This window comes from Cyprinus carpio, chromosome B8 (assembly GCF_018340385.1).
Source record: "Cyprinus carpio isolate SPL01 chromosome B8, ASM1834038v1, whole genome shotgun sequence".
Lineage (NCBI taxonomy): Eukaryota > Metazoa > Chordata > Actinopteri > Cypriniformes > Cyprinidae > Cyprinus > Cyprinus carpio.
The window spans coordinates 1053457-1073210 of NC_056604.1; the positions used below are offsets into that span (position 1 = coordinate 1053457).

Consider the following 19754-nt stretch of genomic DNA (forward strand, 5'->3'; position numbering starts at 1 on the left):
ACTTTCTCCAGAATTATCAGAATTAGTAAATTCTTAGTAAATCTAACAGCGTCTAAGAACAGCAGCCGGAACAGACGGCGTTTGAAGACAGGATGAAGATAAGCTCAAATACAGCTTCTGTTCAGAGCGAGTTTGACTGTAGGAGGCAAGAATTTCATTTCAGGCTTGGCAATGAAAAATGCCATCAGTGTTCTGGATTAACAAAAATGACTTCTATCTTTAAGCGTGTTAGTGCAAAAATGGACATTAAAGGGTTAGTTCACCCAAAAATGAAAATGTTGTCATCATTTACACACCCTCATGTTATTCTAAACCTGTATGAACTTTGTCTGTTGGAAGGACTTGAGGTTGTGTAAATAATGACAGGATTTTCATTTTGGGGTGAACTGTCCCTTTATTTTTGTTTATAGCATCATTTAATTTTTTTGAGGTATGTGTCATTACATTAAAAACATATAAACAAATAAACTTGAACATTTCTGCAGCATTGGTTATTTCAGCTCAGTATATTAAAAACACTGTCAGTCGATTTTGGCAACGGTGAACAAATCTGGTCAAAATACAAATGTACTGATTGTAATACAGTCACTTCACGTTCTCTTCCACGAGTAGAAGGTCAGAACACTCTGATGGTTTCCTCGGACAAGAAGTATCGGTGGCAGATCTTTGGTTAACGTGTCCAGCCAGGTCATGTAAAGAGCGCTGGACACCGTCCCCTTCCTGGCGAGCGGCATGGTTCTGTCAAACCCAAATGAATCAGATACTCAGGTGAATCAAATCAGGGCACCTGTGTGCTTCACAAGGGCCACATACTTTCAAGTGTTTTCTGTGTTTTCTGTGTGGTCAGTACTTACATGACAATGAGGTTGGCTGTGCTCGAGTGTTCTTTCAGAAGCTCGTTCAGTCTGATCTGGCGATTCGAATAAATGAAGGAAGAGTAAGAACTGATGTCACTTACATGTTGGTGCTATTTCAGACATTATTGGGGGCCGTTCACACAGAACAAAGCAAACATGTGACACTCAGGCAATAGAATGGGGAAAAACACAAGGTCTACAAACGAGTTTTTTAAAATGCTTAAATTATTCCCATGTTTTTAGATGCTGTTTCACTCGGAAAGATCTGAGATGTGAGTGTAACGTAACGCTCAAACATGTCCATCTAGTGCGTGATTATATATACACCTTATTATTCAATGTGGAAGTAAGTCGTTTTCTGTGAATGTGTGTGAGAATTACAGTTCATTAGCCGACATAGCGAAATATCGAGAAGAATAACAACGTGCAGTAAACAGTAAAACTGTTGCACTACAAACCAGTGTGTTCATAATTAACCTGTTCACTGTCGGTTCCACTTTTTGAGCATAGACCTGAAAATGACATTTTCTACTGAAATTGTTATAAATTGTGAATGATTTGGAGCATATACTTAAGGTTGGTCTGAAGCAAAAAAAAGTTATAAAAATTATATTACAAAAAATGGAAGTTTATGAAAATATAAAATGTAAAAATTTAAATATTTATATTTTATTTAAAATATATATTTTACAAAACATGTTTTACTCTAAAACTGCTAGAAAATTAAAACAAAAGTTATGTTCCAAATTTGAGGTTGATATCTCAAAAAATGAGCTTTTTGAGTGAGATTTTGTTTGGGTGTAGTACCAAGCTTTTCCACTAGATGACACCAAACCCCATTAGTAACCATTTAAGGGTGCCTTCATTTCCATAAACGGTTTGAGTGATCAGAAACATGTTTTTCCATACTGTTCTCAATAATTATGTAGAAGACTTCACACTCAGAAGTATTAAGGGCAGTATGGCAGAATTTCAATTCAGCCTCTAAAAAACACATAAAAGAAATCGTAAACTACATTTACAAATGGCCACGTCTGCTCCTTTGGGAAGAATAAGGTGCATAGGAAAACAATGGAAAAATAGTGCAGTGGAATGGAAAAAAACATGTTCTGTGTGAGCGGTCAGTTCTTTCTATCTGTTTGTATAACATGAGAATTCTCTAGATTTCTATACAAATATACTGCCAGTTCAAACATGTTTTGTTAATAGGGAAGGGAATTGTTCGGATTTCACTTCTGAGGATGCAAATGACTTTTGAGAACCACTTCAACTGAGTTTCAGTTTAGTCTCAAATTGATCTTTATGGAAGTTTGTTTCTGCCACTCTAATTATGATGTTTTATCTCACAATTCAGACCTTTTTTTTTCTCAGAATTCCGAGAAATAAACTTGCAGTTGCGAGTTATAAAGTCCGAATTGTTTGATAGAAACACATTTCCAAGAAATAAATTTAAAATCGCAAGATATAATCATGCAATTGCGCGTTATAAAGTCAGAACTGTTGAGATATAAAGATTTTTCTAAGAAAATTGTAAGAAAATAGTTTCCCTCACAATTGAACTTTATAGCTCAATTCTGAGAAAACAAGTCAGAATTAATCAAGATGTAAATTCACAATTGTGAGGAAAATAGTCTGAATTGTCAGATTTAAACCTGCAATTACTTTATTTTATTTTTATTAAGTGGCTAAAATGGGCTTCCGTTAATGTATGTGTCTTTCTGATTAATTCATTAAAAAGAATCAGTTATTAAGAGTCATTTGTTCAGATGTTCAGTCGTTTTTTTTGTTTAAATAAAGAACTGTTGTTTCACTCTTTTCTTCAAAAACTATGTTTAGAAAGGGTAATATTTTATGTTTTGAGGTCTGAGATTCGGGATCAGTGCAGAGAGAGAAAGGGCAAACATTTTGCATTTTAGGTCAGCGCAGCCGTCCAATCATCCAATATTGTCTTAAACAGCACTTCATCTTTTATTACATTGGATTTTGTCCCAAATATATTCAATCTTGATTTTTTGTAAAAAAGTTGCAACAAATGTTTAAAAATGTATTTTGTGAAAAATTACAGTTTTGGACATATAAGGTAATAAAAATATATATTTTAAATACCTTAAAGTAACTACAAATGAACATGTAAAGCAAATATCTTTAAAAGAAATCCCGTGTGGAGCATGCAATGTCCTCACCTTTTCCCCTCACCTGTTTGCATCTCTGTGTTTATTTGTCTTTGTATTATTCTGTGGTACTAATGTTTCTCTCTCATCACATTCAAACTTAAACCGAAGTAACGCAACTAAAAAATCATTTCTAAAATGTAAATTCAGTAGCAGCGCAGGAAGCACTGTATTTTACTGTGATGTTTTGTGATTTTACTGGGACATTTAAGATCAAATCATCATGAAAATCAATTGGTTCCAGTATATTTTCTTTAAAGAATGTAACTTGTTCTTCTAAATAAGATCTGTGCAATGAAAAAAGGCTGGTTATTATGTGCCTATGTGTCTAAAGTCCTCTTTTTGATTAGTTCTCACTGTTCAGACGACACATTAGAGACACAATGGGACTGAGACATGCGTAGCTCCATCTCAAAGCGATGTAAGAGCATCACATCTCCTGAAGAGTAACTGATGGTAACCTTGGCCCTGTAGAGCTCCAGCTCATTATCTGTGATCCTCCAGGGTTCTTCAGCCTTCAGTTTCTCAGCGGCTTCCTGCTCCATGTCGTCCTCCTTCAGTCTGTACGGCTCGATCATCTCCTCAAACATCTTCGTGCTGGGCACAGAATCAAACAACAGCTGTTTCTTGTGGATACCGGAGCGAAACATGCTCATTATTAGCCAATGGATCGAAACTTACTTGTGCTTCTTTGGCTTAATGTTGATGTCTCCAAGAACGGTGATGTCAGAGAAGTCAATCCTGAACTTACTGAGCAACGCCGCCATTCTGCACGAGACCAAAAGCTTTCACTACGCTGATTATCTCCATTATTTAAACAATTTTATATGTTAAACTACCAGTCAAAAGTGTGTAAATCTTAAAAACCTTCAACTCTAATAGCTTCTGTTTAAAAGACTGAAAAAAAAATATTGTGAGGGAATATAAACTGTGCCTACAAATTCATTTCTTTACGAAACTAAGCAAAAGGAATTAAATACATTCGACATGAGCAGAAATGAATGTTATACTCACGCTCTGCGGTCGTGGTCAATCCGGTTTATCTTTCCTCCAATGAACACACGGATCTTGCAGTCGCGCCATTTCTTTTTGTTGGTCAGCAAATACGGTATCAGAAGAGTCAAGCCTACAACGAGTAATGAATCATTTATTAAAGCTACAAACTCTCAGTGAGCATAATAAAGGCAAGCATTCGATCATAAGACTACACTGAAATAGAACGTCTTTACCTCCGTCGTCAAACAGCCACCAAACATCAATGGTTCCTTTGCTCTGTTTCTTCTGGAACTGTTGACTCGCGGTCAGAAGTTTCTCATCCGCAGGACTGAGCTGCAGCGGAGGCTTCTTGGTGTCTGAAATCACACATGCATCGTCAGAGAGGAGAAATTAGCATCAGCTTAACAGATACAGATTTAGAATTTAAGAACAAGATCAGAACTAATTCCCTGAGTGCATTGAACATGATGTTCTGAAGAACACAAATTGAAGGAAAGTCTGAGGAAACTGCAGGAGATTCATGAACTGGAGCATATTTGGAGTGGCTCTAATGGGTACACAATACAACTGACAAAGACTTGACTTTTGTCTCTAATCAAGATTTTTCCAAGTTACTCTCATTGCAGGAACACTCATTAAAAGAATAGTTCAACCAAAAATGAAAATGTGTTCACACTCAATTCATCTGAGATCAGGATGAGTTTGTTTCTTCATCAGGTTTGTAGAAATGTAGCACTGCATCAGTGTCTCAGCAATGGATGCTCTGCAGTGAATGGGTGCCGTCAGAATGAGAGTCCAAACAGCTGATAAAAACATCACAATAATCCACAGCACTCCAGTCCATCAGTTAACATCTGGAGAAGACAAAAGATGAAACACATCCAGCATTAAGTAACTAAAATACGAGTCTATAATCCATAATAACACTTCTTTCAGTGAAAAAGTGCATCTCTTGTTGTCTCTCACATCAAAATCCAGACACATATTTGTTTAGAGCTGTTTAAATGCTGCTTGACTCATTGCAGATTTCTCTCCTGATTCACACCAGAACACTTTTTCACTGGAGGAAGTGTTATTATGGATTATAGACTCTATGTATTTGAGTTGAAAAAATGTCTTAATGCTGGATTTGTTTCATCTTTTGTCTTCTCCAGATGTTCACTGATGGACTGGAGTGCTGTGGATTACTTGTGGATTATTGTGATGTTTTTATCAGCTGTTTGGACTCTCATTCTGACGGCACCCATTCACTGCAGAGCATCCATTGCTGAGACACTGATGCAGTGCTACATTTCTACAAACCTGATGAAGAAACACACTCATCCTGATCTCAGATGAACTGAGGGTGTGATGAGATTTTGATGAAGTGCTACATTTCTATTTTTTTGATGAATTTTAAATGTGATTTTGGTCATTGTTTTCTGACCTCTGAAGATGAGCGGGGCTGCTTTGGCAGCTGGTGGATTTAGGAAGACGGTTTTTTGAGGAATCGCTGTCAAAGTCTTTGATGTTGATGGACACCAAGAGATCCTTCATTCCAGGAGCTTTCTCCTGCAAGGTCTGAAATTCATCTGAAGAAAGACCAACAGAAGCAGAGTTAAAATCACTGATGAAAAGACTCAAACCATTAGCCCACTTTGGCCACGAAACTCCACCTTGAATGTGAGAGACGTCAAGACCTTCCTTCAGTCTCAACAGAACCACTCCGAACTGTTAGGTCAAAACGCGTCACTGAAACACAACACAGCATCATTCAGATGAAGATCTCAGTTCTCAAAGATGAAGACATGACGAGCATCACACAGTCAGACTCACTGCATGGTGTTGATGTAGGTTTCCACATCCTTCATCTCACCGTCCCTCCAGTTGTTTTTAAAGCCAAACACCAGTGTGTTGGGTTTTAGGCGACCCAAACCAGTAGTCTGTGAATCCCAACAACATCAGGTTTACTCTTAGTTTTAAAGGCATTCTGATTGAGTTCATTACATGAGCTCTTTGTTCTGACCTGCAGGAGATACTGGGCTCCTTGTCTGAGATCATCAGCAAACACAGGAGTGTAGAAGGCTTTGATTCGTGTCTTCAGGAGCCAGCGCTGATAGCGGGCTTGCTCGTTCATCATGTCCTTATAGTTCGGCCTACGGAATCCCTGCGGGAAGATGCAAGAACCAGGGTTTCTGCAGGATTTTTTAAGCTCAAATTCAAGACTATTTAAGACCTGGGTAAATAAAAATTAACACCATATTAGTGGGCTACTGCAATGTCTATAGTAACATCTTAAACTGTAAAATGACAAGCATGATTTGCAGTTCAGATACAAGTTTTCACAAAAACACAAAAGTTTTTATAAAACGATACACTTCACATTTCAGGATTTTGGCATTGGTCTGAACAAAAACAGCAGATGGGCTTATTGAAAATGCACATTTGTTTCTCTGCCAGCAGGTGGCGCTTTCGGAACAGCAGAAATGTAACTGTTTTCCTGGTAATGGCAAAACACAAAGCATGTTTATTCAATGAAATCATAGCCTTTTGAAGTTTAATCGTCACATTGAGCCATATCACAATTCAGTTTTTTCCGTACCTCAATTTAAACCTCTAGAAATCACACTTAAGACATCATAATTAAGTAACTGCTCATAACGGCAAAGATACTTAATTGAAATTACATACGGTGCGCACGTGGCCACAGACCATCAAGCCCACGTCTTTGGTGAAAGCGTGCACTAGATACAGCAGCGCCGGTCTTGAGTTTGGGTACGACATTACAAGACACTGAGGCCTGTGGGAAAATGATTTCAGAGAGGTTTTGGGTCTCTATAGAGTCACATATGACATCATCTGCATCTGTCTGTGGATCACCTGAAGTTCTTGATATGGTCCTCAACCCCCGTGAGATGCAGACTGTGAGTCAGTGCCTGATTGTACATCAGCGCTTGTGTCGACGAACCCCAGTTCACATCTGCAGCAGAAAGATGCGTTTTGACACTCAGTTATGATTTATGACTTTAAAACACAACTGATAACACTTTACAATGCGAAGGAATAGTTCACCCAAAAATAAAAATGATCATCATTTACTCACCCTCATGTTGTTCCAAACCTATACCAGATTCTTTCTAGTGTGGAACATAAACGATGTTTTGAAGAATGTTGGCAATCTAACAGTTGACGGTAGCCATTGACTTCCATACTAGGGGGAAAAAATACTATGGAAGTCAATGGCTACCATTTGGTTGCACTCATTGTAAAACAGAAGAAAGAAATTCAACACTAGGGTGAGTAAATGGTGTCAGAAGTTTTATTTTGGGGTGAACTATGCCTTCATCATAAACCACAATTACATTTATGCATTTGGCAGATGCTTTTATCCAAAGCATTTAAGATATACTGTACATGTGATCAGTTCCATGATCTACAGGAAGGCTACGTTAACTTTAGTTAATACTAACATGAAAAACTAATGAACAACTGCATTTTAATTAACTAACATTAACAAACACATATATTAAATGCTGTGAAAATTATATTGCTTATCGTTACTCCATGTCATTTACAGCACTGCATTAGTCGACATGAACTAAAAATTCACCAAATTTTATAAATGCATATTATTGATCTCATTGTGCACAATTAATCTATGCATTTTTCTCTTTTTTAAAAATGAATATTATTGATCTTATTACGTACAATTCATGTGTATTTTTTCACTTTTTTAAAAAAATGCATATTATCAATCTTATTACGAACAATTCATACATATATTTTTCACTTTTTTAAAAATGCATATTATTGATCTTATTACGAACAATTCATACATATATTTTTCACTTTTTTAAAAATGCATATTATTGATCTTATTACGAACAATTCATACGTGCATTTTTTACTTTTTAAAAATGCATATAATTGATCATATTATGAACAATTCATATGTGCATTTGCATGTGCATAATTCTGATCTGTTCATTCTTGTATTTTATTGCAACAAATGAGACCTTTTGGTAAAGTGCTATCACATAATCATAGGAATGAACTGAAAACAGAACAGACCTGGTTTCTTGTAGCTGACGTAGATGTAGAGCGCCAGGACGATGCCGTTTGTGAGCAGCGCCGCCCACCAGTTGATCACAAACATCACCACGCAGCACAGCACGGCTCCAGCTAACGACACCCACTTGTTATAGTATTTGAAAAACTCGGACGCCACCCTGTTCAGACAGATATCTGAATTACTCACGATGCTGTCTGAAACGTTTCATCAGTGAGGATTCCTGCTTCACACTTGCCTGGGGAGTTCGCCAGCGATGCGTGGAAAACAGAGAAGTTTATCAAGGCATACGAGGCCAAGAAGAAGTTGGAAATGATGGGAGCGATGATGTTTAACTCAGCTGAAACACCAACACACTGGATTTTAGACACAGTCTCTGTCATTAGTGTATAATAAGCAGATAGTGAAGTGAAGTCTACCGATCAGGATGAAGGCCAGGCCGATGATGAAGGTGAGGACGTAAGCGCGCAGAGGCTCTTTTGTTCTTCCCATATCCTTTGGCAAACACATGCATTCCAGGGTAGAGTTTATCCTTACACAAGGCCTACAAAACCCACACACACACATTAAACACCTCCATCATCACAACAGATACCATGAAGAACAGAATGAGGGTTATCAGACATCATAAGCTCATAGGAAACACTGATATACCGACCCGGTCAAACCTTTTTTAAACTGTAAGAATAACTGCAGAAGATGAGAAAATAGTGAAATTACAAAGGGAAAGTGTCAAGAAATCAGACAGGAGAAATGTGTAACGGACGCTTTTCAGATGAAAATGGCTAATTAATGTGTTTTTCTTGTGCTCATCACATTAATTATTACTTATCAGACCACGGAGCTGTTGAAAGCAGAGATTCAGCGTGCTTCTGTTTTTCCAAATAAAACCAAATAATCTACAAATAAACAGAGAAATCAACAGATGCATGGAGATCTCTGATGAAGCTCATGTGCATTCAGAATACAGATGTTTACTGTAGACAGAGATTTCAGAATCGGAATCCTCTTTCATACAAAACTTTATGTAACTGTCTAAATTCGATCTGGTGTTTACTGAAACTGCACAAACACACAAGCCTTATTTATAGTCTTTTTTCTGTAATGGAGAAAACATCAGAATCATGGGAAGTGAATGAAGGTCAGTGTCATAAAAAACTGATCCAATGCTTGCATTTATAGATCACTGGGGATGAAGGGAACAAAACTCTAAAAACATTTTTATTTTATTTATCCTTTATTTTACCAGGACAGTCCCCACTAAGATACAAAATCTCTTCTTCCAAGCAGTCCTGGCCTAAATGGCAGCATAAACATTTTTTCGCAAGTTACAAACACATAAAACTAACAATATTTAGCCCTGCATCTCATGTGATGATAAATCAAAAAATTACTTAAAGCAGGTACATGTTTCCTTTAGAGTAGTCCATGCATGGTAAACATGGTAAAGCAGCATGATATACATAAGTGAGGATAAACTTGCATGCATATAGATCACATCACAATAATCTAACACTGAGAAGAAACAACTTTCTATAATTCTCTTTCTTACTTAAACCCAATTTTGGTCTAAGCTTTCTAAAAAAAAATCAATTTGTACTGTACATAAAATCCCAATTTTTATAATCCAAACCATACAGCCAAATATTTGTAACAATTTACTCTTTCAATGCATTCCCCTTGTAAAGTTAAAACAGGGTGATCTGTTTCAATGCAACAACGAGTGAAGAGCATACTTTTGTGTATGTGTGTGTGTGTGTGTTTAAAACCAATTTTAAGTTAGACAATGACAGTTGCAATGACTCAAAAGATTTTTCAGAAAGAGTTTGTTTGTGTCCTGAGACAAAGACTTTGGGAGCGCTGACCAGAGACGCCAGCGCCGACGAGAGCGTGGCAGAGAAGATCCCAGCTGTGATGAGCGGCCCGAAGCCGGACACCAGACTCATCACCTGAAAGATCATCACCAGCATCATCACGAGTTCACCACATCTTAGAAAACATCAGCAGTGTTTCAGCAGATCATTTCCACAATGACCAGTGAATTTACTGCCTGCCTGCTTTCAGACATGCTTTACACAAACACCAATTAGACAAACGCAAACGTTGCATGATTCATTTTAATACTCTCCTCCCATAAACTCTGTGTCTGAAAGGGAAACTCCTACAAATGCATATTCAGTAAGGTCAGACGTAAAGATGTCTAATAAATGTCAACATGCATTTACTCAATAACAGATTGAGTATTCCCTTTAAAATCAATAAAAATGTGAAATGCAAAAATATTAAATTTGTTAAATAATACAAATGTATTTAATACAATTTTATTAACCAATGTTTTTACTGCTGACCCTCAATGATCCACTTCAAACATACTAATAAGCAAAAATGACTTTAAATAAACATAACATTTTGTGTTTCATTTTTTGTGATCGGGAGGAAAAGTGTTGAACATTCTGGTAACACTTTACAATATGGTGGGACTAATATGCATTAACTCATGAAGAACTAAACTATTTATTAATAATTACTGGCATCAGCAACAAATGAACATTCTATACTTATGCTTCAAAGATTAAATAATCAATCAATTGTTATTAGTTATTAGTTAACATTAACAACAATTCCATAATAACATATTATATACTAAATACATATGTTAATTACCGCAATGAGTCGAAGCCATGCATTTCAACTCCAGTTGTCTGCTTTAATTAATCATTAGCTAATGATTTGCAAAGATATCAGGTTATGACTTTACTTGTTGAGGCACGTGACTAACTAATTAATTCAAAATCCATAACCACAATGACATATTACTTAACAATTGATTAATAAACATTTTCAAAAACTCGCCCTTCAACCATCGATCATTAAAAGGAAATTTAAAAGTGTAAAAGCATTAACAACTACTTTCAACATACCATGATCAACTCCTAAAGATTCTCCTTCTATCCGCAGCAATATTTACGGACGTGTTAAATATCATTACAGTAATATACGTCTATATTTCAGAACAATTACATTTTACAGCATCCGTGTGAAAACAAATTTGGATAGAGACACGAGAATTTTGGAGAAAATGAAAGATTCTTAGTGCATTTCAGAGAATTGATTCATGGTTTATATTGGTAATTAATTAATTAATAAGTTAATTATTAATTTTTTTTCATTTACTTACAGCGGAATACAAAGGAAACATGAAAATAATGCAGTGGGCTGAAAAGAGCTATTCTATAGATTTATTGTTGCTGTTATAGATATTGTGAAACATAATGGTATTCTTCTTGGTTGAAGTGGATCATCGAAGGTCAGGAGCGAAGACATTGGTTAATAAAATGCATTATTAAAAAATTAAATACATAATTGATATTTGTCTTATTTAACATATAATTGCAGGTTGTATAAATATTTCTGAGTTTGCATTCAACTTTTTTAGTCTAGATCTACAGTAAGATCAGGTTCACATACAACACTCTGAACTTACACCTGATTTCTGTCACCATGGCAACGCCAGAGCTGTCACTCAATACATGGAAACAAAGTAACAGGAGATACATATTTGAAAAAGTAACTTCCCCCTAGATTAAAAAGTAATGCGTTACTTTACTAGTTACTTTTAAAAAAGTAATCTGATTACAAAACTTGCGTTACTTGTAATGCGTTACTTTTAAAAGCAACTTTCCCCAGCACTGACCATCAGCATACGGATTCCAATATAACAATAACTGTGAGCACATCTGTCACACACCTGGAAGTCGTTCAGGATGGCCGTACTTGCAGCCGCCCTCTTTGCAGATGGAGAAGTCGTATCCCAGTGTGCAAGCGGGCATCGGTGCAGTTCTCTCTCTAGCGAGCTCACTATGGTGTCGTTATCATCTCCTGTGGCGTCCCGCACGATACAAGAGCCTAAACACATGGCAGACCCAGAAACATCACCTCTGATCCTGCGAGTGAAGAACAAGCAGAGAAAGAACCACACTCAAGTACCGTTCGAGGGGGGCGAGGCAACAGCGATGTAAACCACTCCGGTTATGAGGATCGCCAGGAGAGTTCCTTTAGGAATCGCTGACTGCGGATCCTACAGAGACCAAATCAGCTGTGATGAGATGTGATGACCAATAAAATACAGATAAACTCAGATACACTCTCGAAAATAAAGCTTCTGTGATGGCATCCATGGTTCATGAAGAAGGTTCTTCATAGTGGAAAAAGGTTTATGCTTCAGAATGTTCTTCACACTAAGGAAAAATGTGTCCCTGCAGCACAGAAGCAGTCATCAGTAGCACAGGTATATTTGTAGCAATAGACAACAATACATTGTATGGGTCACAATTATACATTTCTCTTTTATGACAAAAATCATTAGGATATTAAGTAAAGATCATGTTCCATGAAGATATTTAGTAACATTTCCTACCGTAAATATAATAAAAACTTAATTTTTGATTAGTAATATGCATTGCTAAGAACTTCATTTGAACAACTTTAAAGATGATTTTCTCAATATTTAGATTTTTTTGCTCCCTCAGATTCCAGATTTTCAAATAGTTGTATCTCAGACAAATATTGTCCTCCTAACAAACCACACATCAATGGAGAGATGATTTATTCAGCTTCAGATGATGTTTAACTCTCAATTTGACTTCTTTTGTGCTCCAAGAACTGATCACTGAAATGTTCTTTGGGGAACCAAAACTGGTTCTTCTATGGCATCTCTGTGAGAGTAAATGATCCTCACCTCCAGGTCTCCTGATATATTGGCTCCTGCTAGGATTCCTGTGGCGGCCGGGAAGAAGATGGCAAAGACGGAGAAGAAGGTCTCATCATCTCTGAAGTCTGGACCCATGTTTCTCCATCATTATCGGCAGCTTTTGAGACAGACAAACACAGGAATGAACTCATCACTGGATTTGTTCCTCCAGCACTGATCTTCAATAATCATCAATGATCACAGATGAGTAGAGACGACCTACCGTTATAACCGAAGAAGCCTTGAGATTCCTTTGACTTCAAGGGGATGAAGGATCCAATGAAGTAGTTACAAATAGCTGCCACAAGAATCACCAATAACACAATCTGGGCCTGTCAAAGACATCACGTGACTTACAATATCTGCAGAAATAACTCACAATAACACTATATTTCTTACTAATTTTGGCTGCTGATTCCAAAAAATAGTCTCTTTTGCTGGAAAGAGTCAAGATTTATCACTTTCTATGTTGAATTTGTTGGATTTATTGGCTTTTCTGATTTTTTAATTTGTTTATTTGGTGAATTTGTCTTGCATTCTTCCTCAATCAGGAGAAAAACACAACAAATGCATGATTCCTCTCTGAATCCGAGAACTATTACAACTATGTGATCAGTTCTCAACTGTGATATTATTTTCACTAATCCTGATTTTCACCTTTTCCACTCCTTTGCAGACTGTAAGTTAAATTATGCATTTTGATACATTTGATTGCTTTTGTTATTTTGATAAGTGCATTAAAGATTGTCATTTAAAAAATATTCTTATTTTATAAAAAAAACAAAAAACTGCATGATGGAAATTGATATCTTTGAACTCAGCATCATTAAATTAGGTCATAGGCTTTTTTTGCAAATCAGCAGAATATTTTTTAACATGCACAGCTATATAATTCTGTTTCTACAGACATGTGCATGTAGGAATATACTGACCTTTGCCTCCCACTCCATTCCAGCGACAGAGATGCCCAGCAGTAAGATGACGGTGAGCGTGCCGACGATCCTGATGTCATTGATCTCATCCGTCATGAGAGCGTCTATACTCTGACAAACACAGAGACAACAGTGTGCTTACATCATAAAACATTATGAATTAATCTTTAAGGATGATATATGTCCGTCTGTCAGCCTCAAACAACCACAGCAGGCATGCACATCTAAAAATAAATTAATTCATTAAGTGCATGACCAAAAACACTAATGCATGAGTCTGTCCTTTGCCTTTGCATTCATACTCACATCCAGAAGTTCAACCACAGTTTCTGCAAAACCCACAACATACATGGCCACAGCGACAGCATTAGCAAAGGCAAAGATCAGACCGATGGATCCTCCAAACTCTGGACCCAAACTCCTGGAGATCAGGTAATACGCCCCGCCTGAAAACAGCCGATCACAGACACAGACGCTTCACTTTAGACCAAATATAACCAAAACTATTAGAAGTGAACTCTCAAATATCAACAACAGCAATAACATAACAACACGTTTTTTTTTTTTTTATAAATGCATATACATTTTCTAACTGTAATATTGACAATTTAACAGAAAATATTTTTTACACATCATGCAAATAAATAAATAAATAAACAAATAAATTATAAATAAACTAAAAAATTCACTATACATTTTTTGGAACATTTTTCTTCCTTAAAAGAAACAAATTAGAAATCAAAAATCACTGCACTTTATGCAACATTTACATTTTTTTTTAACAAAATTAAATATAATTGATATGACACATATAAATTATCATATAAAAAGAGTTCGGAGTAGGAGCACATCAATTACCGAAGCATTATGTATTGAGGTTTACAAATAAAAGTCGTCTAATTAGCAAACAATTTCATTATAACATGATTTAAAACCTTTATTTTAAACACATTTTCTCAGTCAATCAAACTCAGATATGCTTTTAATGCAGGCATATTCAAATCTTTAATATCCTTGGTTTTAAGTATATTAACCTTTCTGTTTAAAACAATACTTGACTTAGGGTTAGGGTTGTACGTATAATAGAGCTACAGTGTGTGACCCTGGAGCACAAAACCAGTCATAAGGGTCAATTTCTTGAAATTGAGATTTATACATCATCTGAATGCTTAATAAATAATCTCTGCATTGATGTGTGGTTTGTTAGGAGGACAATATTTGTCTGAGATACAACTATTTGAAAATCTGGAATCTGAGGGAGCAAAAAAATCTAAATATTGAGAAAATCATCTTTAAAGTTGTTCAAATGAAGTTCTTAGCAATGCATATATACTAATCTCGAAATTAAGTTTTGATATATTTACAGTACGGAAGTTTACTAAATATCTTCATGGAACATGATCTTTACTTAATATCCTAATGATTTTTTGTCCATAAAAAGAGAAAATGTATAATTGTGACTCATACAATGTATTGTTGTCTATTGCTACAAATATATCTGTGCTACTGATGACTGCTTCTGTGCTGCAGGGACACATATAATAACACACTGACCTCCGCGCACGAAGCCGTTGGTGGCGATGGCTGATGTCGAGAGTCCAGTGATAGATGTGACCACGATAGCCATGAGAACGATGGCACAGGACAGAGCTGCAGGAAGACAACACAATCTGTGACTGGTTACTTGACCTGATCCGGTTCAGTGCTGCTGGTGGTGTTTTATTGTAGATGTGCGCGTGTGACACGATATACGAGATATGGGTGTGAAGAATCACTCCCCAGATGTTCAGCATGCATCGTATCTGCACACAAGCATCATCAGAAACAGGTATGTTTACGCACACTGAATCTGACTTGAGCTTCCAGAGCAGAAGAAAGTACGGACATAGTGCAGACAAACACACATGATAGTGCAGAAGACAAACATTATGTGTGTGTGTGTGTGTGTGTGTGTGCTGATGGAGCAGAGGTCAGAGCTCAGACTGACCAGCACTCCTTTGACCCAGCCGAACTTGACCGAGCCGGCCTTGGAATCGGACACTTCTTTGGCTGTGATGATCTCGGCGGCCGTGAGCTCCTCGCCGTACGGATATCCCTCCTCAAACGACTCCTACACATGAGTTCAAGCATTTAATATGACTTACTATTATTAAACATGCAGAAGCGCAAGAGCAGTGTCTCAGGTTTGTGTTACAGTAGCTTTATTTTTCAGAACACACTTTTTTCTAAACGAGACTCTTACAAATGAGGAAAAACACAGCGTTTATCATAACAGAGTCACAATATACAGTAAGCATCACAAAAACAACCGATTTCAATGAAAACACAGCTAGAGACATGAAAATGCACATGAGTAGAGAAGTATATATCTTTTCTTTTTCATAGAGTGCACTTACGCACTAGTTTAAGAATGCAGTGTTGTTTTAGCATCATTATAGTTTTCATTAATATTTAGAATAAGCTTTTATTTTTATAATTTCCATTTAATTTTAGTCAACATTTTGTCATTTTTAGTAGCTTTTGTATCCTGCCAGGATGAAGCAACGTCAGTTTCATTTGAGTTATTTTCATCATCATGCTTGTTTGCTTCGATCTGTTTAAATCTTCACAATCTTTTTCAGAATTTCGACTGTTTTGTTCAGTGCTGCAACTTCAAAAAACACATGCAAATAGAAAAAGCACCAGCAAAAATGTTAAACATACACACTTGGGTCAGAACATAAATCTTATCATTGGTTAAAGCCAGGTTCAAAGTTTTTTCCAGAGGGAATTTTGGATTTCTGTTTTAATCACTGTGTCTGTTTTCTGTCAAGTTTCACCATGTTTTTAGGAGTGAAATGTTGTATAAATCAGTGTGAATGAAACCTTCAGAATATAGAGAGGAATAAAACGGTGACATCCACAGATGCAAAGAGATAAAGTGCAGTAAAATAAACACTTAAATGTGTGTTTTTTTATGTTTTCTTTCTGCTAGACTGAAAGGAGAGACATGACATGTTAGCAAAATATCCTGATTAACAGACGTGCTTGACACTGAAGTGTGTAAGTTTTGTGTGTGTTTATGTTGGTGTGAGGGTGGGTCTTTGTCTTTGACAGAGACGTGCGGGTCACACGCTGACATTGTGACGTGACCCGGATCGCTCATGGTGGGTGTGTGAGAGAGACTATTGTCTGAGGACAAGCGCGCACGTGTGTGTCTGTGTGTGTGTGTGTGTGTGTGTGTGTGTGTGTGTGTGCCGTCTGACGTCATGCAAGTCACTCAACTTACAACCATAAGAGAGGAAACATACAGATGAATCAACTGCTATAGACACATCACTCATACTGCTACAACATCTGAATATGATCTGATGAGAGCTTTTAATATAACATATATGACTCTGCAGCACAAAAGCAGTCATAAGCAGCACAGGTATATTTGTAGCAATAGACAACAATACATTGTATGAGTCACAATTATACATTTCTCTTTTATGACAAAAATCATTAGGATATTAAGTAAAGATCATGTTCCATGAAGATATTTAGTAGATTTCCTACCGTAAATATATCAAAACTTAATTTTTGATTAGTAATATGCAGAGAGTGAGAGACTGTGTGTGTAAGTGTATGTGTGTGTGTGTGTGCGTGCGTGAGTGAGTGAGTGAGTGAGTGAGTGAGTGAGTGAGTGAGTGAGTGAGTGAGTGTGTGTGTGTGTGTGTGTGTGTGTGTGTGTGTGTAAAAAAAAAAAAAAATCAGATGCAACCCTCTTTGCAATCATTAACATTTTCATAAGTAACTGTAATTTAATTACACATTTTTTTCTCAGTAACTGTAATAGATTACAATTATATTTATGTTGTAATTAAATTACGTAATTTAGTCACATGTAACTAGTTACTCCCCAACACTGCAAAAAAGTATCAGCCACGCAGTTTAAAAGTAAATCAATCCTGCAATGAAGAGAGTCGAGGAGAGATGATGAAGTGCAGCACGAACCTTGTCGAGTTCATCGTGGAGCTCCGACAGCGACGGGCGCAGGAGCTTCTCCCCGAGCGGAGCTGCGGTGTGCCGGTAGAAGTCGATGTTGGGCACCGCGTCGATGGTGTTGTGCCCGAAGGTGCGCAGGTAGTACGTGCTGGAGTGCGTGTCCGAGAAGTGACTGAGACCTCCGGTGGAAGAGTGCAGGCTCGCCTCGCTCCTCACCGTGTCTCCGTTCACACCCGCGTCAGGCGCGGCGTCAGACGGGTTCAAGAAGTTCACCGCGCGGAACCGGCCCTTGGACTCCTCGCCGGCGGAGGACCGCGATCCCGGCGGAGTTTTAGGAGCATCCGCCACCGGATCCACCTGGAAGCGACTCTGAGAGGACCCCGGCGACCGGAGCGCGGGTTTCTGCGCGGATGGAGGAGACGAGGGCTGATCTGACATGATGGAGGTGATGGAGAATCCTCTCCAGCTCCTACAGAGACTCGGAGATCAGCGCCGGTTATAATCGCGCAGACGTAACGACACTCGTGACCCTCCGCGGAGTGATGACAGACAGCTGAGCTCCAACTGCGCTTTGGCTTTTGTGGTCGCTTTAAAAAACTCCGATTCCGAGTTGAAAGAGTGTTTAGGATCAGGGTCGAATAAAATCAGTTGATTTCTGACGGTTTCTTTGATGTTTTCGCGTGCGTCACCGCGCGTCTCCAGCTGCGCGTAATTGCGCGTTTGCTTTCATAACGCACTGGTAACATTTCGTTAACACTAGTTAACTAGTTAATGCATTAACTAACATGAGCTGCCAGTGAGCAATAACATTTGATAAAATCTGTACAGTTTCTGTTAGTTCACAGTGCATTTACTAACGTGAAACATTTTTGTAAAATATACAGTATAAAGAGTTTATTTGCAAAAACAGATCTCCGTTTTTTTTATGTTATCATGTTTTATTGTGTTAGTTAGCTGTATTTTTTAGTTATTTTTTAACCTAATCAAAATAACCCAACTGCAGTTTGATAAAATGAAAAAAACATGATTTTTGAAAATGTTTTTGCAAATGAATTCTTCATAAATATTTTAAATGTAGCCTATTAATAAATGTTGAAATTAACTTTAAGACTAGTAAATGCTGTAGAATTATTCTTCAGCATTAGTTCATGTTAACTATTAATAAATGAAACACTTATTTTTGCTCTTTTGTATGTCTTTTAGTTTCTTTGAAATGATATATGAGCATTTTTATTAAGATGTATTATAATAAAATATTTTATTAATAAAATATGATGTTTTATTAATATTTTGAATCAGTTTTTCTTTTTAAATGATACATTGTCTTTTTAATTTGAGGTAGTTTTAGTAATTTTGTTGTGTGTTTTTACATTTAAGTTAATACAGTGTAGTTAAACCTTCATAGCTGAAATACATTTTTATATTTTATTTTATGTCACTTAATGTTTATTTTAATTCAAGTAACAATTTCTTTAGTATAGACAATCTAAACAAGTGTGTAGTCTATTTCTTAACATAACTTAGTTTTATGAGCTAATATTATTCAAAGGAACAATTGTTCTATTGAAAATTTTAATTTAATAAATTTTAATGCGAAAAAAAAGAAAAAGTGATTAAAAAGAAAGAAGGTGACCAGTTGCCGCAGCTAATAATTAGTTTTTTCCCTTAAACATTTAAACCTAAAATCTTGATTTTGGGTAGTTAAGTCAGTAAGTAAGTAAATAAATATTTAAATCAAGTACTACAGTCAACTATATGTCAAGTATTTTCATGTTTAAGAGCTCAGAACCTCATCCTTCTTCCGGTTCAGAGAGAAACAATGGTTTTCTGTGCAGTGGAGTGATGACATTCAGTCACATTAACATATAACACAACACACTCTTTCACAGTCACACTCTTTACAATGCCACGCTGAAACAGATCCTCCTCAAAAGAACATTGTGTCTCAGAGCACACAGGATCAGGAAAAGCGCTTTGTCTCTTCTCATGTATGATCATCATGCTGTGTTTTTCTTCATATTAGTTCCACAC

The 19754-nt window shown here is 36.8% G+C and overlaps 1 pseudogene; it reads right to left on the bottom strand.

Annotated features, from left to right (window-relative positions):
• Nucleotides 1–379: 379 nt before the first annotated feature.
• On the bottom strand, nt 380–18517 carry LOC122138198 (annotated as a pseudogene).
• Nucleotides 18518–19754: the final 1237 nt, after the last annotated feature.